Here is a 23,650-nt window from a genome sequence, read left to right on the forward strand (position 1 = left end):
TCAATTTAATATTAACCTTGTTTTGTGATTTCTCGTGTCTCACTGCCTACTGCGAAGACTCCTTCACTGCCATAACTTCCAAATGACAGATGATCCTATCTTCCCAAGGAGGTTCATGTGTTGTCCTCATTGGATTCAGCTGCCTTCTCCTTTTTATAACTCCCCAATATATACCCCAAGTGACCAATATTGACCCACAGGTAGGGACATTTCTATGCCCCTACTCGGCAGGAAGAAGTTACAGAAGATGAGACCTTCCACTTTCAACAACCTCAAAGATTTAAGGGTCAAAACTGTTCAGGGGGGAAATGATGGGGGAAACAGGACTAGCTAAGGACAGAACACAAGCCCAAAGCAACACATTGACAAGTTCTTGAAACAGGCAGAGGGATATTCCTCTATGGACTCAACTGCCTCAATGTTCATACTTTGCTAAGGGCAAAAGACAATCTTAGATTGACCCCTAAGAGCCTGTAAGTCTACTTTAATGTGTAAAAATTCCTTTAGAAATTTCCTTTATCTCTAAACCCCCAAGGGACATGCTGGCAATCATCACCCAAACACGTGGCCCGCCGATATACATATGAAGGGTCTCATGACTCAGGTTTTACTAGACAGTAATAATTGACCTTTTCCCAATAATAGTTAGCCCCACGAAGGTCCTGGAAACTTTGCTTCCAAAATTCCTTAGAGAGTATGCTATCCTAAAACCCCTCCCACCTCCCAGGTATATAATCAGCCACTTCTCACAGGCCCAGCGCAGCAGTTTTTCTTCCCAAGGGTCCTGTCTCTGGGCTTTAATAAAACCACCATTTTGCACCAAAGATGTCTCAAGAATTCTTTCTTGGTCGTCGGCTCTGGACCTCACTTCATCAATTATGATATAAAAAGTTAACCTATGGTATCAGCTATCTTCCTCATAGAAGTCCCCATCAAATTGATTGTTCGTATATATATATGAGCCTCACAAAAGAAGGAAATAATTCCGTTTCGGCCACAGAATAAACCTAGAGGACGTTTTTTAAAGTTCTGTTGAAGCCATGCCTGCGCCCCTCTGGCCAATTTAGTAGTCTGTAAATTTCAGCATGCACCTTTAGCCTGGGTGAGTGATGAAGTAAACTTTTCCTTGAATATGTGTACGTCATTCACTGTTTCCTAGAAAGACAGGGACTCCAACCTTCATGCACAAGGTCCCCGAGGGCACCCATACACAACCTCCAAGCACTCCATAGCGTCTGTAGGTGGCACCAGTGGGTCTACAGGCATCAGCAAGTGTTACAGACTACCCTGCTACCCTTCTACTGATTAGCTGCCCTCAAGTTTCTTTAAAATTCTGAGGACCACCAAAATCCTTGGAGTTGGTTCTTGGACAGGAGTCCGTCTTCTACCCAAGTGGTTGGCCTCCTAAATAAAGCTGAAGTTCCTTTCTAACCAAAACCCATGCCTTGTGTATTGGCTTCATGAAGGAATGGGAGCTGGCTTGGGGTTTAGGGGGAAAATTGTGGGATCCTTTAACGCAACGGGAAGACCATTCTTGTGATGCTTTATGGGGTAATGTAAAATTAATTGAGGGAGCAGAGGAACAGGACTTGGGCTCAGAAAGAGTGACTTTTATTTTATATTTTTATTCTTTTTAAGATTTTATTGGAGAGAGAAACAGCAAGAGTTGGGGGGGAGGCACCTGGGTGGTTCAGGGGTTAAGCATCTGACTTCGGATCAGGGCATGATCCTGGGGTCCTGGAATTGAGTCCCACATCAGGCTCCTCACCAGGAGCCTGCTGTTCCCTCTGCCTATGTCTCTTTCTGTGTCTCTCATGAATAAATAAATAAAATTTAAATAAAAAAGAGTCAGGCGGGGTGGGGGGGCAGAGGGAAAGGGACAAACAGAGTCTCCACTGAGTAAGGGACCCCACTACAGGTCTCTATCCCAGGAACCTGAAATCATGACCCAAGCCAAAGTCAGATATGTAAACAACTAAGCCACCCAGGTGTCCCAAGAACAACTCTTTTAATGTTTGAAGTTAATGATTATATGCTTAGTACTGGAGGGTGAGGTATGCTTCTGTAGGGGGTATTAAGTCCTATATATTTCCACAAATTCCTCTTTTTTAAAAGATTTTATTTATTTATTCATGAGAGACAGAGAGAGAGAGGCAGAGACACAGGCAGAGGGAGAAGCAGGCTTCACGTAGAGAGCCCGACATGGAATTCGATCCCAGGACTCCAGAATCACGCCCTGGGCCGAAGGCAGGCCTTTAACCGCTGAGCCACCCAGGAATCCCTGGATTTCTTTTTTTTTAAAATTAAAGGTTAGTTTATTTGGAAGAGAGAGAGTATGACAGAGAGAGAGAAAGAGAATGGGATTGGTGGGAGGGGCAGAGAGAGAGACAGTCTCAAGCAGATTCTGCACTGCGCTGGCAGCCCAACTCCATGGGGCTCCATCCCAGGACCAGAGATCAAAACCTAAGCCAAAATCAAGTGTCTGCAGGTCAGCAGACAGTGCCACACAGGCATCACTCCTCAAATTTATACACCTGAAAATACTTTGAAAAATTTCTATGGTGCTTTTCATTTAGTTCAGTATTAACTATTGGTGAGAAGTAAAGGAAGTCATGAGATCCTTTGAGGATAGAGAAGCCAGCACTTATTGGATCCTCATCAAAACTATGCAGGCAGGGATGCCTGCCTTCAACTCAGGTCATGATCTCAGGGACCTAGGATCAAAACCCAAGGCAGGGACCCTGATCTATGGGAAGGCTGCTTCTCCATTTCCCTCTTCCTGTAGCTCCCCCTACTTGTGCTGTATCTCTAATAAATAAATAAATAAATAAATAAATAAATAAATAAATAAGAACTTTAAAAATTATAAACAATAAAAAGCAACTATGCAGGTGAAAGGACAGCCATCTGAGCTAAAAAGTGAATATTTTTCTGTTTCTCTCATCATCTCACCAATGACCAATTTTCTGTCTTTAAACTTTTTTTGTAGTTTCAAATTTTAATTCACTATTAGTTAACACATAGTGTAATAGTTCCAGCACTAGAATTTAGTGATTCATCACTTATATATACAACACCCAGCGCTCATCACTCATGCCCTCCTTACACCTTCACTCATTTCATCCACTCCTTAAACAATATCCTCCATAGCCCTGAGTTCCCTCTTTTATTCCTCCTACATTCAATTGTCTCATAGCTTAAATTCCATGTATCAGGGATCCCTGGGTGGCGCAGCGGTTTGGCGCCTGCCTTTGGCCCAGGGCGCGATCCTGGAGACCCGGGATCGAATCCCACGTCGGGCTCCCGGTGCATGGAGCCTGCTTCTCCCTCTGCCTGTGTCTCTGCCTCTCTCTCTCTCTCTGTGACTATCATGAATAAATAAATAAAATCTTAAAAAAAAAAAAATGTATCTTTAAAAAAAAAAAATTCCATGTATCAATGAACTCATAAGGCATTTGTCTTTCTCTAACTTATGTCACTTAGCATAATATGTGAGCTCAATCCAAGTCATTGCAAATGGCAAGATTTCATTATTTTTTGCAGCTGAGTAATATTCCATTGTATATAAAAATCCTTCAATCTTTTTTTTTTTTTTTTTTTTTTTTTTTTAAAGATTTTATTTATTTATTCATGATAGTCACACAGAGGGAGACAGAGAGGCAGAGACACAGGCAGAGGGAGAAGCAGGCTCCATGCACCGGGAGCGCGACGTGGGATTCGATCCCGGGTCTCCAGGATCATGCCCCGGGCCAAAGGCAGGCGCCAAACCGCTGCGCCACCCAGGGATCCCAAAATCCTTCAATCTTTAAGGCAGTTGATGGATGAAGGGCTCATCTTCTATAACTTCTTCCCCTTGACAGAGGTTGTAGCTGTGTTGCTACCTATAGACCAAAATAGGTCACTATCTGTTCCTACAAGGAACTATTACTTCAACTATGTGGCATGAAAATAAAACATTAAAAAGGGGGTTGCCGATTCCTGGGTGGCGCAGCGGTTTGGCGCCTGCCTTTAGCCCAGGGCGTGATCCTGGAGACTCGGGATCGAATCCCACGTCGGGCTCCCGCTGCATGGAGCCTGCTTCTCCCTCTGCCTATGTCTCTGCCTCTCTCTCTCTCTCTCTGTGTGACTATCATAAATAAATAAATAATTTAAAAAAATTAAAAAAAAAAAAGGGGGGGTTGCCAAGGTGGCTCAGTTGGTTAAGCATCCAACTCTCGATTTTGTCTTAGGTCATGCTCTTAGGGCCCTAAGATCCAGCTCCACATCTGGATCTGGGCCTAGCTCAGCATCTGCTGAACATTTTTCCCTCTCCCTTTGCCCCTTCCCTGCCCCCCACTTCATCTAATTTGCATGTGGTCTCTCAAAAAATTTTTATTAAAAAATTGTTTTATCCAAAAAAAAAAAAAAACCAAAAAAAAATTGTTTTATTTTAAAGGTATAAATTACCTTTAAATTAAATTATCTTATTTTATGTTATTAATTTAATTATTAAATTAATAACTAATAATTAAAATATCATTAACCAAAAAACATTGAAGTAAAAGGTTAGTTTAAAAGTAAATGTGTTGGGATCCCTGGGTGGCGCAGCGGTTTGGCGCCTGCCTTTGGCCCAGGGCGCGATCCTGGAGACCCGGGATGGAGTCCCACATCGGGCTCCCAGTGCATGGAGCCTGCTTCTCCCTCTGCCTATGTCTCTGCCTCTCTCTATCTCTCTCTCTGTGACTATCATAAAAAAATAAAAATAAAAATAAAAAAATAAAAGTAAATGTGCATATCAAATAAATAGGTTTAAGAAGACCATGAAGGAAAATCTGAAAGGACTTGAGTATGATGATTTCAGTTTGCAGTGAGAAAAACAGGAACCTGGCTGGGAAGACTTCTCTGGGTAAAATAACAGCATGTGACGACACCAGAGAAATTTCCTGTTGCTTGCTTTTAGTTTCATCCTAAAGCCATTTTCCGGAGGTCCAGTCCTCTTCTGCTGAAAATAGATTACAGAATTTGAGGGGCTTTGTGATTCTGATGCTATGCTTGTATGATTGAGGTTGTTTTAAGGCTATCAATGGGAACCAGTGTGTCTGATCTAGCTCCCCACTCATAGTCCATTATGCTCATGTTACAAAATGAGCTCATGTTGGTGTTATGACTCTATTAAAATGAAGATGATTTTTTTTTTCTTTTTTTTGATGATTTTCTTTTGTGCTACTACATAGCCACAATTCATTTTAGGGCAGGAGGAACACAGATGGCAGGTCTGTGGCACAGATGCATCTGCCTCTTAGAAATTTAAGATTCTTCACACAGTGGCCAATTTTTTTTTTTACGTTGTTTTTATTTTTTATTTTTTATTATTTTTAAAGATTTTATTTATTTATTCATGATAGACATAGAGAGAGAGAGAGAGAGGCAGAGACACAGGCAGAGGGAGAAGCAGGCTCCATGCTGGGAGCCCGATGCGGGACTCGATCCCAGATCCCAGGACCACGCCCTGGACCAAAGGCAGGCGCTAAACCGCTGATCCCCACTGTGGCCGATTTAAATGCTTGATGCATTCTGTACATGAGATTCTGAATGAATCCAAACACAAAGGACATCAATGTCGATCAGTAGAGAGTGGCAGTCAACTTCAGCACCCGATAGCCATCCCACAGGGATTCCCACTTAAAATACAAATAATTTAGCTGCTCCACCAGGGGAAGCATAGAAGAATCAGCCAATGAGACTGCAGCCAATGAGTACTCTGAATACAGCCAGGCTAACTCCAGAAAAAAATGAGACACAAAATATTGTAGGCCATTTCCATGGTGACACCTGAAAGAGCAAGATCCCTCTAACTAGCACACTCATTCACAGCTAAAACCTTTAGGTAGTGCTGAATAGTTCAACCACTAGGATGGAAATAAACAATCACAATGTCAAAAAGGAATAGAAAATCAACCTCCAACGATCTGGTAGGAAACATGTTTAACACACATGGATTATATATTCCCAAGTGTCTAAATGAACCAAAAATCACACTAATGATGATCTCTTAATTCTCAAGTGGCCTAAATGAGAACCCTTCAATATACCTAATTTTTGTGTTTAGGTACCCACCTCAAGATGGCCAACTATTAAACAAAAGAACCAAGGGGGATAAATATTTTACTGGTATTGAGAACCTTGTAAAGAAACAGTGACAAGGTAGTAACCAGGCAGGAAAACATATATGGAATCTTCTGGAATAGTGACAAAAAAATGAACTAAAAAAATATCAACTCCTGAAGAAGTACTTCCTACGGCCCCACCTTCTTTTTATACTTTAAATAGGATGCAGAAGATGAGGCATTAAAACCAAATCTGCTGTGAGAGAATAAGAATTCTTGTCCCCTTAAATATCCTCCTAGCTGGAATAAAAATTAAACGGACATGAGCAGAGTAACAGGAGAAAATCAAATTAAATAGATGAATGTGGGATCCCTGGGTGGCGCAGCGGTTTAACGCCTGCCTTTGGCCCAGGGCACGATCCTGGAGACCCAGGATCGAATCCCACGTCGGGCTCCCGGTGCATGGAGCCTGCTTCTCCCTCTGCCTGTGTCTCTGCCTCTCTCTTTCTCTCTGTGTGACTATCATAAATAAATAAAAATTAAAAAAAAAAAATAGATGAATGTATAGGGAATGTACGTAGGCATCGAAATTCCAAAGAATGTGAGGCAAGATGAGGTACAAATGGCATCATGAACTAAGGCAAAAGGGGTCAGGAGTGTGGAGCTTCAAAGAAGAGGAAAACACTTTACAGAGTGATAAGAAGAAAATATATTTGGGAATTAGATATGTGTCCTACCTTACAGGTGGGTCACTGGGATAAACTATGTCTCTGTGAATAACCCTTATCTGGGAAAGACCCTCAATTTAGATCTACTGTGTGGTTAAGGGAGCAGGAAAGGTTTTCTTGAGCCTGCAGGTTCTCAAGTATCTTCAACTCAAATTATCCACAGACCCAATAGGTATATTTAGTGGTTGGTGGATGGAGAGGCTGTCCTGAAGAATTCAGTTCTCCCATCTGTAACTTCCTTAGGAGTTTCACATGTTAAAAGTTGACCTGAAAAAAAAAAGTTGACCTGGTAGATTGTTTGACATCACTGATCAGCATTGAAGTCTAACAATAGGTCAGTATAGTCAAAGTCACTTCAGGAGTCGATGACCCAGGTATATTTTCAAAGTTAGCCCTGTGGCTCAAGGAATATAATTAAATGAGGCATTTATAAGAAAACAAAAGAAGAAATATGTTAATGATTAGAACAAATGCTAAGCCAGTTTCTGACCTCTAAGACTAGCCAGTTGAGCAGACATCTAGATATCAGACTTGAACTATCTTCAGATAGAGTGAGGACAGATAGCAACCACCTGATATATCTTCCTGGTTTATAGTTGAAATGCATCTGTTCATGTGTTCAGGAGTACATCGAGTGATTAAGGTGGTCTATACATGAGCTATTAGGAAGATTTTGTGGGATGGCTGGGTGGCTCAGCAATTTGGCGCCTTCCTTTGGCCCAGGTCGTGATCCTGGAATCCCAGGATCGAGTCCTACATTGGGCCCCCGCATGGAGCCTGATTCTACCTCTGCCTGGGTCTCTGCCTCTCTGTGTCTCATGAATAATTTTTTTTAAAGGAAGATTTTGTTACATAAGGTCATTTATATTAAGTCTACAGATCTCATGAATAAAGGGAGATTTATTTTCAATGATTCCAAGGCAGAAATGTGGGAGAAAAATCAAAATATTAATTTGGGGATTTGGAGCCAGTTATGGATGACACCAGGAGAAATCAGGATCTCACCTAGTTTGTAATGAATAGTACTGAAATAGTTCTCTACAAAGATGTATTATTGAAACAAACTGTTCTCTATAATCACCCTCGCTGTTACCAAACATAGCCAAAAGAACACTGTATTCATCGTAAAATAAAGGTAGTTCAAGAAAGAACATTGGGAAATGTCTGCGTGGCTCAGCAGTTGAGCGTCTGCCTTTGGCTCACGCCATGATCCCAGGGTTCTGGGATGGAGTCCCACATCAGGCTCCCCGGGGAAGCCTGCTTCTCCCTCTGTCTATGTCTCTGACTCTCTCCATCTCTCATGAATAAAGAAATAAAATCTTAAAAAAAAAAATAGAACACTAGGCCTGAATTTTTGCATAAATAATTGCATCAAGAATAGAGGTTTGACTTAGAGATTTTAAAAAATAACTTTGGTGAACTATTCACAATGATTCTCCAGATTGAACTTTAATAGCCTCTCCAGGCCAGAGGTCATGCAAAATCCTTGCCATCAGATGTTGCCTGCAGTACATACATGTATAGATAAATTCCACTCTTCTTGAGGTCCCCAAATATCCTAGGTCCTGGCACCTGTTAGGACATGATTTTCTTTACTGACCTGGTGAGGCTGCTGGGAACTCTCAAAGCAATGTATCAGGCTGATATTTCCAAGGGGGCTTCATTGGTTCATAAAGTCAATCATAGTCCCTTAGAGCTGTTTTGTCATGTCTGAGTCTATGCAGCTCTTTCTCAGCTATGACACTCCAGTCAAGTTTTGGTTATATAACCAGTGTTTGTAATTGTGTCTTGTCATAATAGAACAGATTGTTATAGAAATTATGCAAATACATATATTTGCATAAAAACAGGAATATTCACTGAGAGTTTCTGATTTTGGTCCAAAAAGGAGGAAAAATAAATGTTTCCATTTGTTCTAAAGATGTATTTTGTGCAACTGCTGCAAGTTAGTCAATCTAAAACAAAAAGGGTTTTTATTCAGTAAAAAAACAAATTTTTTTTTTTTACAGTCCAAGTTTTTGTTTAGATTCCAGTTAGTTAACTTACAAGGTAATATTTATTTCAGGAGTACAACAATGATTTTACACTGCTGTACACCACCCAGTGCTCATCACAAGTGCATGCCTTAATTCCCATTACTTATTCAACCCATCCATGTACCCACCTCCACTCTGACAACCATCAGTTTGTTCTTATAATTGAGTTTGATTCTTTTTTTTTTTTTTTAGTTTGATTCTTAGTTTGCCCCTCCCTTTCTTGTTTTCTTTCCTGTTGCTCACTTACTTTGATTTTAAATTATCATAGGAGAGAAATCATATGGTATTTGACATTCCCTGATTTATTTCACTTACCATAAAACTCTCTTGCTCCATCCATGTTGCTGCAAATGGCAAAATTTCATTCCTTTTTAGGCTGATTAATATTTGATCATATATATGTGTGATATATATATATATATATATATATATATATTCTTCTTTATTATTCAGTAGTCAATGACACTTGGGTTGGTCTGCATGAGACAGAAATGCTAACTGTCCCTCACTGTTGAACTGTTCCTCCGACAATTGAGCCATGAACAGAGCCACAGCATTGGACTATACTCATCTTGGCTCTACAAAAAGGTCCCACACAGCAGTTCAGCAGCTTCCCTAAAAGGCCATTCATCTACAGTGAATCTGACACCTGTTGGGTTGTATCCCTGGGATGCTAGGGCTTGGTACTATATCCCTGGGATACTAAAAGAACCATAGCACATACCTTGCTAATCTTGCCTAATCCACTGTCAGGAGTTTTCTTCATTTTCAAATATCATGTAAATATAAAGCATCATTCAATACCCCTCCTTCCTCCAGTGCCCCTGATCTAGGCCTGGGCAAACACAGTCATCATTGTCATCCAACAGCATCTGGTCCTCAGCAACACAGAGGAATTCAGTTAAATCATGAAGAATTCCCTACTCCTCAGAAACCCACCACCCTTTTTAATCCCAATGCATGAATTAATCAGAGGAAACCACCAAGAGCTGCCTTTGTAGTGGCTAAAGGGAGACACCTCCAGTTCCCTCCCCATGTGGGAAATAATTTTTCACATCTTCTTTTAATAAGTCTTAATTTTCTTTTTTTTTTTAAGTCTTAATTTTCTAAGGATGGTGACTTCATTCAGTTTTACTTAGATTCACCTCCTACATCCCAGTGCTAAATGTCTGAAATAATACCCATTCACCCTCCATCTCTCTAATATCAATTTAGTGAGGACATTCTTGCCACAATACGGTCAAAAAAAGAATGTCGGCAATGCCTATATACCTGGAAACAAAAACAAGTTAACATAAAACTACAGATCTGGAGATAACTAGGAAATATAACAAATAGAAACTATTTTTCTAAATCCACAGCCATTTGTGCAAACAAGGACAGTCTTCCTGTTCCACATCCTAATTCTTAACCTTACACATTTTCTAGGTCTTACCTGGGCTACCCTATCACTCCTATTGGGATAAGTTTCTCCTACTTATGGAGTATCTAAGACATCTGGACTGTCATTATGCACAGGTGTCCTTCATAGGCACAGAAAGACAACACCCCTGGGCAGCCGGGGTGGCTCAGAGGTTTAGCGCTGCCTTCAGCCCAGGGCCTGATCCTGAAGACCCGGGACTGAGTCCCACACATCAGGCTCCCTTCATGGAGCCTGCTTCTCCCTCTGCCTGTGTCTCTGCCTCTCTCTCTCTCTCTCTCTCTCTCTGATGAATAAATTTTAAAAATCTTAAAAAAAAAAAAAAAAAAAAGAACCCCAGGACTAAGTCTAGATTTACCATTCAAAATAAACAGGTTAAAGGAAGGTCTGTGGGAGTCTTTAAGAGACAGGGGAGGGGCATCTGTGTGGCTCAGTCAGTTGGGCGTTGGCCTTGGGCTCAGGTCCTGGTTCTGGGGTCCTGGGATCGAGTCCCGCATCAGGCTCCCTGCCCAATGGAGAGTCTGCTTCTGCTTCTCCCTCTCCCTTTGCTCATGCTTCCTCTCAAATAAAGAAATAAAATCTTAAAAGAAAAACAAAACAGAAAATAATAAGAGACAGGGGAGGGGAAAGCATCGGGGAAAAAGGAGAGGTGATCACTCACTAGGGTGAACTGGAGATGTTATATCACAAGTTACATTACCCACTGAGCCTACTGTGGGAGCCTGAGGGTCATTATGAATTCCATTTGGAGGCATATTTGAGCTTGAAAAATAGATTTCATGAGCAAAGCTCACCCTCCCGAGTTGAAAAAATTTATAGACAAGAAATTATCACTGAAATTAAATGGTGGCAGATATGCAAAGGAATATTGTGGGGGTTTGATATTTTTATGAATTTTGTGATAGTCGTGGAGGCAGCAAGCAGTGGGCAACAGAACAATATTGGAATAGTGGTAATAGGAGGAAGTAGTATCACGTTAGAATTCTTGGAACAAGTATAAACAATGGGTGTGTTCATCAGAAGAAACCAACTGCTTCCACATGTCTCCTCTCCATCGTACCTTTTCAACTACAATATAAAAATCAGGTTGTGGGGATCCCTGGTGGCGCAGCGGTTTGGCGCCTGCCTTTGGCCCAGGGCGTGATCCTGGGGACCCGGGATCGAATCCCACATCGGGCTCCCGGTGCATGGAGCCTGCTTCTCCCTCTGCCTGTGTCTCTGCCTCTCTCTCTCTCTCTAACGATCATAAATAAATAAAAATTAAAAAAAAAATCAGGTTGTGTGCATTTCTATATCGAACTTTTTGTTAAATAAACTCATAATACTAAAATATGCTTTCTCAAACATTCTGAACGTGGAAAATTCAGTATTAGCTCTTATTTTAGTATTGTGTAACATAAACTGTTTCTGGTTGAGACTGATTTGGTCCAAAGCTTTTATCCATTAATATAGAAGAATCTGATTAAATGTGAAGCAGGGAAAGCATGTCTTCAATCCTTCTTTTAATGGAAAGATAAAGAATTGCAAATCTGAGGTTTCTTCTGAAACATTAACTGTAATTTTCAAAACTCTTACAGTAGCTTTGATGTATGGACTGCTTCCAAGAACCCCAAGTGCAATACAGTGCAATTGAAGTAAACGCAGGAAGTAATGATACACTTATTTTGAACAAAAATGGGAAAAAATGTAGAGTACAAGAATAGAACTCTAGAGAAAAACAAAACAAACAGGTACATTGCCTTGTGACTTTGCAGGGTGTTGTCTGGGGAATGCACTAGTGAGAAGGCTGCTGTCAGGTCAAGGCCCCAGGGAAACTAGAGGCTACACAAAGTGGATGCCAAATAGCAGTATCATGCAGTACATGAGCTAAAAGATCAACACCATAAGATATCTGTAAGATATAATCTGTAAGATATTTATAATAGTATCACAATATTCACAAAGAAGAGAAAGTGATAACATACATAAATGTGGGAGAAATAATCACAGATTATTGAAACCCAGAGACCACTGAGAAAATGGATCTAGGAATATTATTTCATTTGGTAGTGGTACCAAATAGGTGGTAGATACCATCAATTCCCCATAACATTCAATAAAATGAGCTAGGTTCCCATTGGTGTTGGGATGACATGTCATTCATTATACATTCATGTCAACATGTCAAAAACCATCATGTTTTACTAATTAAGTTCACAGACTAACTTATGTATTTCAAATCCACTGTATTATCCCTGCTCAAAATACAGAATATAAGCATTAAAAAGCTTTGTGTGCTGATATCATGATGTGAGCACAGTGATTATCATACATTTCAGGCCTGAGTTCATTCTTAAGAAATGTGTATGTACAACTGAATGGCATTGTAGGATGAGTTAGCAATTCTTTCAGGATTTCTTCACATCAACTCATACTCTACCCATTGCTGTAATGAAGATTTATCAGTAGTTTACTGAACTGCCACCTCTTTTTCCTTAAAGAGCAATTAGTAAAACCTTGTATTTCTAATATTCAGGAAATTCTTTAGTTTTAATGCATGAAGAAGAATGTTCTGACCATCTATTTCATGGTAACCTACATGAATGTTATAAACATACATAGCGGGCAGACCAGGTGGCTCAGTGGTTTAGCGCCTGCCTTCAGCCCAGGGCGTGATCCTGGAGACCCCGGATCAAGTCCCACATCAGGCTCCCTGCATGGAGCCTGCTTCTCCCTCTGCCTGTGTCTCTGCCTCTCTATCTCTCATGAAAAAATAAATAAAATCTTTAAAAAAAAAATAAACATACATAGCATCTCAAATTAGATTTTCTTATCATACTGTCCTTCATTTTCTATGGAAAATGACATATGCAGGAGTCCCATTTAATGAAGCAGGGCATCTCATATCTTTATTGCAGAACCAATCAGCCTCATAGCGTCATATACCCCCTAGGAATAAATGCATTTTCTGAAGTGATAGGAGAGTAAAATACATGATTATATTTTAATCACAATCTCAAATAGGGTCAATGGGGAAAATCAAATATTGAAATTATACCTTACTAAAAATCTACCCACAAAATCTGTTGAAACATAAATAAATAGCATATACATGTTGTCTAACTTTTTATATTTCCTTATGAAACTATTTTCCAACAGAATACTGAGTAGTGACTGATGCACTGTCTACTAGATTTCTGTGACATTTACTGACATTTTGTATTCACTTAAATAGTTTTTTCAACATTGTTATCTTTCAATTTACTCTTTTTTCAATTTACTCTCTTTAATGCACTGATATTTGCTTGAGTGTATAATAAAATGAGGTCTTCCCCATTCATTATACTTCTAGGATTTGAATCAAGCACGCATTTTGAGATATGAAGGACAGATTGAATTCCAGTTAAAGGTTTGACCAATTTGTTTACATTTTAGAGTTTTGCTCCTATATGATAACTGTAATGTTGAGTAAGTTTTGAGTTCCTGTGAGACATTTTAAATATTTGTATAGTTACTCTCATATTCAATATGAGTTTTCTGATGTGGATAAGGGATGAGCAGTTCTTTTTTTTTTTTTTTTTTTTTTTTTAAGATTTTATTTATTTATTTATTCATGAGAGAGAGAGAGAGAGAGAGAGAGAGAGGCAGAGACACAGGCAGAGGCAGAAGCAGGCTCCATGCAGGGAGCCCAACATGGGACCTGATCCCAGGTCTCCAGGATCATATCCTGGGCTGAAGGCAGCTCTAAACCGCTGAGCCACCTGGGCTGCCCAAGCAGTTCTTAATAGCTATATCCAATTCATCAAGTTTGTAAGTTTCTCTCTAGGACGATATCTGTGATGTTGAGTAAGGATTGAGTGCTGGATAAAGTCCTTGTCACATTCCTTACATTGGTAAGATTTCTCTCCAGTATGAATTCTCTGATGTTGAGTAAGGGTTGATCACCTGTTAAAGGCCTGACCACATTCTTTACATTGGTAAGGTTTCTCTCCAGTGTGAATGCTGTTATGTTGAGTAAGGTTTGAGGACTGGAAAAAGGCCTTGCCACATTCTTTACATTGGTAAGATTTCTTTCCAGTATGAATTCTATGATGTCATGTAAGAGATGAGTGCCTCTTAAGGGCCTTCCCACATTCCTTACATTGGTAAGGATTCTCTTCAGTATGAATTCTGTGATGTCCAGTAAGGTTTGTGTCCCTGTTAATGGCCTTTCCACATTATTTACATGTGTAAGTTTTCTCTCCAGTATGGATTCTGTGATATCAAGTAAGGAGTGAGTGCCATTTAAAGATCTTGCCCCATTCTTTATATTTCTCAGGTTTCTTTACAGTAGGGACTATTTTATGTATACTTAGTGTTGAAAATGGACTAAAGTGGTCTCAGATTTATTGCACCTGAGTGTTTTTCCTCATGAATTCTGATGATCACCAACATTGGAGAACTGCTTGAGAGCTTCCCCACATTGATTATACTCATAAGAATTCTCTGCTAGAAGGATACTCTTATGGAAAATAAGGTTAGAGCTTTGGTCAAACACTTCCCCTCATTAGTACACTCATAATGGGTCTCTGGAAACCAAGTCCTCACACAGCTACTAACATTGGAGCCCTGGTTAAATATTTTCTCAGATTCACTGCATTGAACAACTCTGTCTCCATTGATATGGCTCTGGTAATGTTGCAGGGTTGAGTCCTCGGTGAAGGACTTCTCAAATGCTTCCCACTTAGCATGTGGTTCTTCATTTTTCAAACTCTGCTTATCAGAAATATTTGACTGAAATGTCAATCAATCCTATTTTCAAAATGTTCCAAATCACTATGTACAATACAGATTAAGTCACTATCCAGTTTTTGCAAATTGTCTTTCCACAAATAGGTATGTTTGATTATTTCATTGGAGCTTTTGCTTAGAGACACATGCTTCATAGAAGCAACTGACTTAAAAAAGGTGGTTTTCCAAAATGGTGTGTGTCCTTCACCACCACCAGCAGTGAGATTTTTATTAAAGGCAGATGTCTCAGTTTGGCATGTCCTTCACGATGTCTTTGACACCCTTCACTCTCCCCATCACTGTTGCAGTATGTCATGAAGTGTAAATTCTCAACAGCACTATTTATGTATCCACCCATTGAGTCTTTCTGGAAAAAAACTTCTATGCTTAGCTTCAGCAGGAAACTCTGGGCATTCTGTGAAGATATGGCTGAAAGATATCAAGGAAGATAAAAGTCACATCATTCCACTTACTATTTCAGATGAATCTACTGATGACTTCTAAAATACAACTTTGAAATCCATCAGAGAATATTAGAAAGGTGGCTGAGATAGAGTCATCAAGACATCATTCCTCCATGGACACGTAACTTTGCACACAACACACTGACCACGTGTCTTAATAGATAATTCTATACTATTGTCATGTTATAGCACAAATTATTTTCCTATGCCTCAAATAATCAGGAAAAATATCACAGGAGCACAAAATTAGTAGGAGGAAAATTAGACATAAAACTGGAATAAGCAAATAGGATATTGTAAAAATAACACACCAACATACAATGAGTTAGCTGTCACAAAAGATCAACAAAATTGACAGGCTTTTAACTAAATCAAGTAAGAGTGAAAGAGAAAAGACCAACTAAAATGAAAAGTGTAGAAGTGGAAGCAGACACAATATAACTGATACCATAAAAATAAAAGTAATTAAGAGGAAAAGACGCATAATTCTATGCCCACAAATTGATCCCAAAGACAACAACAAATAAAATAGATGTTCTGGGATCCCTGGATGGCTCAGCGGTTTAGCGCCTGCCTTCCGCCCAGGGCATGATCCCGAAGTCCTGGGATCGAGTCCCACATCAGGCTCCCTGCATGGAGCCTGCAGGGATGAGCAGTTCTTTTTTTTCTCCCTCTGCCTGTGTCTTTGCCTCTCTTTGTGTCTCTCATGAATGAATAAATAAATAAAATCTTAAAAAAAAAATAGACGTAATCTGTTTGGACTCCATCATGAAGAAATATTCAAAAATTACAACTGATATGCAAGGGCAGCCTGGGTGGCTCAGTGGTTTAGCACCGCCTTCAGCCCAGGGTCTGATCCTGGAGACTGGAGATCAAGTCCCACATTGGGCTCCCTGCATGGAGCCTGCTTCTCCCTCTGCCTGTGTCTCTGTCTTTCTCTGTGTCTCTCTCTGTGTGTCTCTCATGAATAAATAAAATCTTTAAAAAAAAAAACTGATCTGCAAGTAGTAAACAGGTTGAAAGAATACTGAAAAAAATTCCCAATAAAGAAAAGTCCTGTGCCAGATGAATTCACTGGAGAATTCCAACATTTAATGAGAAAGTACTTCAAATCTCAAACATTTTTCACCAATTGTTAATTAGAGAAATTATCAAAGTACTCACTCTGTGCTACCAATATTACCAGGTCATCCAGGCCAGGGGAAGACACTACAAGTAAAGAAGGCTACAAACTACTACTTGTGAAGAATATTCAGCCACAGTCCACGGTAGACTAAGCAAAGTGATCCAGCACATTTTATCATTTTACAACATAATCGTGGGAAATCGTCCTGGAGGGCAGCCCAGGTGGCTCAGCGGTTTAGCGCCGCCTTCAGCCCAGGGTCTGATCCTGGAGACCTGGGATTGAGTCCCATGTCGGGCTCCCTGCATGGAGTCTGCTTCTCCCTCTGCCTGTGTCTCTGCCTCTCTGTCTGTCTCTGTGTCTCTCATGAATGAATAAATAATTTTTTTTTAAAAGAAATCATCCTGGAAGTAAGAGATTCTGACATATAGAAAAGAATAAATGGAAGACTCTCCATTAAGAGAATGAAGATCAAAATAATGTGGTATTTGATACAAATGTAAACATACTGGACAACATACATGATCAACATGCTCAGTGAAGTAGGGATGTAAAGCAACTATATCAACCTAATAAAAGCTATATATGTATATATATATATATCTAACATATCAAATCCTTTTTAAAAAAATATTTTTCATTTATTCATTCAATATATATATATATATTATACATGTACTATATATATGTGTGTATAGATGTGTGTGTATGTAGGCACACACACAGGAACATTATTCAGCCATCAAAAGACTGAAATAAAAAAAAAAAAAGACTGAAATCTGGGCAGCCTGGGTGGCTCGCGGTTTAGTGCCACCTTCAGCACAGGGTGTGATCCTGGAGACCAGCGATCGAGTCCCACGTCAGGCTCCCTGCATGGAGCCTGCTTCTCCCTCTGCCTATGTCTCTGCCTCTCTCTCTTTTTCTCTCATGAATAAATAAATAAAATATTTTTAAAAAAAGACTGAAATCTTGCCATTTTATGGCACTGATAGAACTAGAAGTTATTATGCTAAGCAAATAAGTCAGAGAAGAACAAATACCATATGATTTCATTCATAAGTGGAGATTAAGGGATGTCTGAGTAACTCAGTGGTTGAGCATCTGCCTTTGGCTCAGGGCGTGATCCCAGGGTCCTGGGATCAAGCTCTGCTTTGGGCTCCCCTCAGGGAGCCTGCTTCTCCCTCTATGTCTCTGCCTTTCTCTGTGTCTCTCATGAATAAATGAAATCTTAAAAAAAAAAAAAAATGTATCAGTAGACCTGCTATAAGAGGAAGGTTAAAGTGCTTCTAATAGAATTAAAAGAATTCTAAACGGTAACTAAAACCATATGAAAATATGAAGCTGTCTGCAAAATACAAATACTTCCACTCTTATAAGAACCAATAGTATTGTAATGAGGGAGCACAAGTTGCTTTTATTTCTACTACAAAATGTTTTTAAATTGAAGATAAAAATCAGGGCAGGGGTGCCCGGGTGGCTCAGTGGTTGAGCATCTGCCTTCAGCTCAGGTTGTGACCCCGGGGTCCCTGGATCGAGTCCCACATGGGGCTCCCTGCATAGAGCCTGCTTCTCCCTCTGCCTGTGTCTCTGCCTCTCTCTCTCTCTCTCTCTCTCCCCCTCCCTGTGTCTTTCATGAATAAATAAATAAAATCTTAAAAAAAAAAAGAAAAATCATAGAGGTAGGTAATAAAGTACACAACTTAAAAATAAAATCGGTAATATTGGTTACATAAAGTGGTGCAGGAATGGAGTTAAGTAGAATAATTTTAAATGCAATTCAGAACATCACTTTAAAATGTTTTTTTAGGGCAGCCCCGGTGGCCTAGCAGTTTAGCTCAGCCTGCAGCCCAGGGTATAATCCTGGAGATCCGGGATCGAGTCCCACATCGGGCTCCTGCATGGAGCCTGCTTCTCCCTCTCCCTGTGTTTCTGCCTCTCACTCTCTGTCATGAATAAATAAATAAAATCTTTTAAAAAAATGGTTTTTAAAACCTTTAGGTTATTTTAAGTAATCTATGTGAAATTACAATGAAAATGTGTACAGAAGACAAAAGTCAACATAATGGTATCAAAGCATGTCATGGGTATAATGCCACAATTAAAATATAATACCTAAACTTAAAACAGAGGTAGGAAATGTTTCAAAATTGCTTTCAATTCAAAAATGTCCCTTATGCAAGGAGAATAAAAACTCACCAGTAAATAGTAAATAAGTGATGCAATTAATTTTATCATGAGGACAATTCACGTAGGCCTGATACAACACACACTGATCACTAAATCAAGAAAGAAATAAATACATAAGATGAGTTGCCAAGTATGTATGAGGAATATTGATAGAGATAAAAACACGTAATTTTATTGGCAAAGGGCATCAAGTTGGTTCATATTTGAGGTAAACTCACACTGTCTTTAAATGTACTGAGATAAATGGATAAAGAAGATGTGGTCTATGTATACAATGGAATATTCCTCAGCCATTAGAAACGACAAATACCCACCATTTGCTTCGATGTGGAGGGACCTGGAGGGTATTATGCTGAGTGAAATAAGTCAATTGGAAAAGGACAGACATTATATGGTCTCATTCATTTGGGGGAATATAAAGATTAGTGAAAGGGAATAAAGGAGAAAGGAGAGAAAATGAGTGAAAATATCAGTGAGGGTAACAAAACATGAGAGACACCTAACTCTGGGACACGAACAAGGGGTAGTGGAAAGGGAGGTGGGCAGGGGATTTGGGTAACTGGGTGATGGGCACTGAGGGGGGCACTTGGCAGGAATGAGCACTGGGTGTTATGCTATATGTTGACCAACTGAACTCCAATAAAAAAAAAAAGGAAAAAAAATAAATGTACTGAGATGAAAATCATCATCCTGTAACAAAAAAATACACTGGTAAAATGAAACTACAACTAACTAATGTTGTGGAAAGTCCCAGACAAAAAGAAGCACATTATCATGGAATTAGAAACACCAGAATAAGACAAATTTAACCCAACATTTCTCCATAAAACTTAGATGAATTATTTTAAAGGAAAATAAGTGTATAACTGTATTTTTAAGCTGTGACTATGACCCCCTGAAAAACAAGCATTAGAATTATTGGCATGTCTTCACTAATAGTAAATTTTAACGAATATTCCTTCAAACCAACCCAAAAGGGGTGTAATGATAATTTTACCAATAAGCACTTAAAAGACATTAAAAATGTATATTATTAATATATTCCTCCTTTTACATAGAATGTAAGGTATGATTCATTCTTTAGAACCAAGCAGGGGATCCCTGGGTGGCTCAGTGGTTTAGCATCTGCCTTCAGCCTAGGGCGTGATCTTGGAGTCCTGGAATTGAGTCCCACATCGGGCTCCCTGCATGGAGCCTGCTTCTCCCTCTGCCTGTGTCTCTGCCTCTCTCTCTCTCTCTCTCTCTCTCTCTGTGTGTGTGTGTCTCATTAATAAATAAATAAAATCTTAAAAAAAATAGAACCAAGCAAATAGGGACGCCTGGATGGCTCAGCCGTTGAGCATCTGCCTTCAGCCCAGGGCATGATCCTGGAGTTCTGGGATCAAGTCCCACATCGGGCTCCCTGAATGCCTATGTCTCTGCCTTCTCTCTGTCTCTCTCATGAATAAATAAAAATCTAAAAAACAAAACAAAACAAGCAAATAGAAGACTAATCCAAGATGGCAGAGGAGTAGGATACCTCATTTTCCTACAATCCCATAACTTCAGCTAGATGGGTATCAAATCATTCTGAACATCTGTGAACTCAAGTAGAGATCTAAGAAAAGACTGGCCTCAACTCTGCAAATAGAAAAGTGACCACATTCTGCAAGGTAGGAGACACGGAGAGGTGAATCAAGGTGATACGTGGTAAGATAGACCACAGGAGGTGGGAGCCTCCTTAAGCTGGCATCAGAAAGTGATATAGCAGTGGAGCACAAAATCAGAACTTTTAGAAGTTGCTCTGGTGAGGGATGTCCCTACTGAAAAGCACTCAGGAGGCGAAGTGGGAAGAATCTATATGGGCCAGCGTGGGCTCAGGATCCTCAGGCTCACAAGAAGCCCCGGTTGCCTGCAGGAGGCAGAATTCTCAGACATCAGAGTGGGGAAGCCAGCTGACTCAGTGAGCCCAGGACATGGCTCTCAGCTTGGAGCTGCCATATACCACAAGGAGTGACACAGGAGGACTGTTCTCCCAGCAGGAGCCCAATAAATGGGAGAAACAGGGAGACCTTCCTTCCTCCGCCAGGAGGAGCAATGCAGGTGCAGCCCCAGGAGTCTGCAAGGTTTAGAAACTCCAAACAGGGTCATGTGACTGAGACAGAAATGCTCAGTCACAGGCAGGGTAAGCACAGAGTGAGAAGAGAGACCACAGAGACAGGAGTGACTGACTACTTTTCCCTGAGGGTGCACTGAGTAGTGGGGCCCCAAGCTTTCAGCTTTGGGGCTGGAGATGGGGAGGCCACCATTTTCACTCTCGTCCTCTAAAGTAGAGCAGAAAAAAGAAAAAATAAAAAAAATAAAGTAGAGCAGAAAGCTTTCAGGGAACAAAAGCCACACAGAACAATCGATAGCCCCTTACTGAGCATGTCCCCCCAGCAAGGGTGGTGCAATTCCAATGGGCAAAGACACCTGAGAATCAATACAATAGGCCCCTCTCCCAGAAGATCAACAAGAACATCGGGCTAGGACCAAGTTTACCAAACACAGAGAACCGCAGAACTCTAGCTCTAGGGGAACATAGTATATAGAATTCATGAGTTTTTTTCTCCACAATTAGATAATCTTTCAATTTTAATTTTTTCTTTTTCTTATTAACTGATTTATTATATCTACACTTTAAAAATTTTTTATTAATCTTCATGTTTACAGTTACATTCTATCATTTCAATGTCTTTAATTTTATTTTTGTATACATGTTTCTCTTTCTTTACAATTTTGAGATGAAATTTCATCTAAGAGGCCAAAATACACCCAGAACGTGATGTATCACTCTGTTCTCTTCACCTGTCTGATCATATTCTTTTTCCTTTTTCTTCTTTTTTTCCCCATACAGTCTTTTTTAATATGCATCTTCACAGTTACACTCTGTCCATTCAATGTGTTGAATTTTCTTTCTTTTAAAAGATTTTATTTTATTATTTATTCATGAGACACACAGAGAGAGAGAGAGAGAGAGGCAGAGACAAAGGCAGAGGGAGAAGCAGGCTCCATGCAGGGAGCCCGAAGTGGGACTCGATCCTGGGTCTCTAGGATCACACCCTGGGCTGAAGGTGGTGCTAAACAGCTGAGCCACCCGGGCTGTCCTGAATATTCTTTTTGTATGTATATTTTTTTCTTTCTTCATAGTTTTTAGATTTGTTTCTTCTAAAAAAACCAAAGTACGCTCAGGATATAATGTATTACTCTGTTCTGTGCACCAGATTGCATTTCTTTCTTTTTTCTTTCCATTTCTGATCTCCTTTGATTTATTTAGTGTATATATCTCTGGGGTCATCATGCTGTTTTCACTATTTTTTGTTCTCATTCATCTCATTTGTATCATCATTAGACACAATGACAAGACAGAAAATCTCACCTCAAAAAAGAAAACAAGAGGAATGCCTGGGTGGCTCAGCAGTTGAGCATCTGCCTTTGACTCAGGGCCTGATCCTGGATTCCCAGGATTGAATCCTACATCAGGCTCTTTGTATGGAGCCTGCTTCTCTTCCCTCTGCCTGTGTCTCTGCCTCTCTTTCTGTGTCTCTTATGAATGAATAAATAAAATCTTAAAAAAAATAGAACACTTCAACATATCTAATAGTGAACCTTACAAATCTCAGAGGAAGGGGAAACTCCTGAGAGAAACTTGAGCCAAGAGGTCCTTAACCTACAAGGGTAGAAACACTAGACTGGCAGCATATCTATCCACAGAGATCTGGCAGGCCAGAAAGGACTGCATGATATAGTCAATGTCCTACATGGGAAAAAATATGCAGCAAAGAATCCTTTATCCAGCAAGGCTGTCATTCAAAAATAGAAAGGGAGATAAAGAGCTTCTAGGACAAATGGAAACTAAAAGAATTAGCGATCACCAAACCAGCCTTGCAACAAATATGAAGGGGGATCCTTTAAGCAAAGTGAGAGCCCAAAAGTAACATGTAACAAAGAAACAAATAATATACAGAAACAGTGACTTTACCCGTAATACAATGGTACTAAATTCATATCTTTCAATACTTCCTCTGAATGCAAATGGGCTAAATACCCCAGTCAAAAGATATAGGATATCAATCAGATTGGATAAATAAGCAAGACCCATCAATATGTTCTCTGCAAGAGACTCATTTTATTTTTTTTAAGATTTTATTTATTTATTCATGAGAGACACAGAGAGAGAGAGGCAGAGACACAGGCAGAAGGAGAAGCAGGCTCCATGCAGAGAAGGAGACTCGATCCCAGATCTTCAGGATCAGGCCCTGGGCTGCAGGTGGCACTAAACCGCTGAGCCACCCGGGCTGCCCAAGAGATTCATTTTAGACCCAAAGTCACAGAATGAAAGTGAATGGATAGAAAATCATTTATTATGCTAATAGATATCAAAAGAAAGCTACCGGGACACCTGGGTGGCTCAGTGGTTGAGAGCCTGCCTTTGGCTCAGATTTTTTAAATCTTTAAAAAAGAAAAAGAATAAAAGCAAGCAAGCAAGCAAGCGGTAACAATCCTTATATCAGAAAATTGGATTTTTTAAAAAAGATTTTATTTATTTATTCATGAGAGACACAGAGAGAGAGAGAGAGAGAGAGAGAGAGAGAGAGAGGCTGATACACAGGCAGAAGGAAAGGCAGGCTCCATGCAAAGAGCTCAATGTGGGACTCGATCCTGGGACTCCAGGATCATACCTTGGGCTGAAGGCAGGCACTAAACCACTGAGCCACCCAGCAATCCCCAGAAAATTGGATTCTAAATCAAAACTATAATAAGACATGAGGAAGGACACTATATTATAATTAAAGAGTCTATCCAAAGGAAGATTTAACAATTGTAAACATTTATGCC

General features: G+C 39.9%; 1 pseudogene; it reads left to right on the forward strand.

Annotated features, from left to right (window-relative positions):
• The first annotated feature begins 11,049 nt into the window (after nt 1–11,049).
• On the forward strand, nt 11,050–11,270 carry LOC102155063 (annotated as a pseudogene).
• Nucleotides 11,271–23,650: the final 12,380 nt, after the last annotated feature.

This window comes from Canis lupus, chromosome 1 (assembly GCF_011100685.1).
Source record: "Canis lupus familiaris isolate Mischka breed German Shepherd chromosome 1, alternate assembly UU_Cfam_GSD_1.0, whole genome shotgun sequence".
In the NCBI taxonomy this organism is placed as follows: domain Eukaryota; kingdom Metazoa; phylum Chordata; class Mammalia; order Carnivora; family Canidae; genus Canis; species Canis lupus.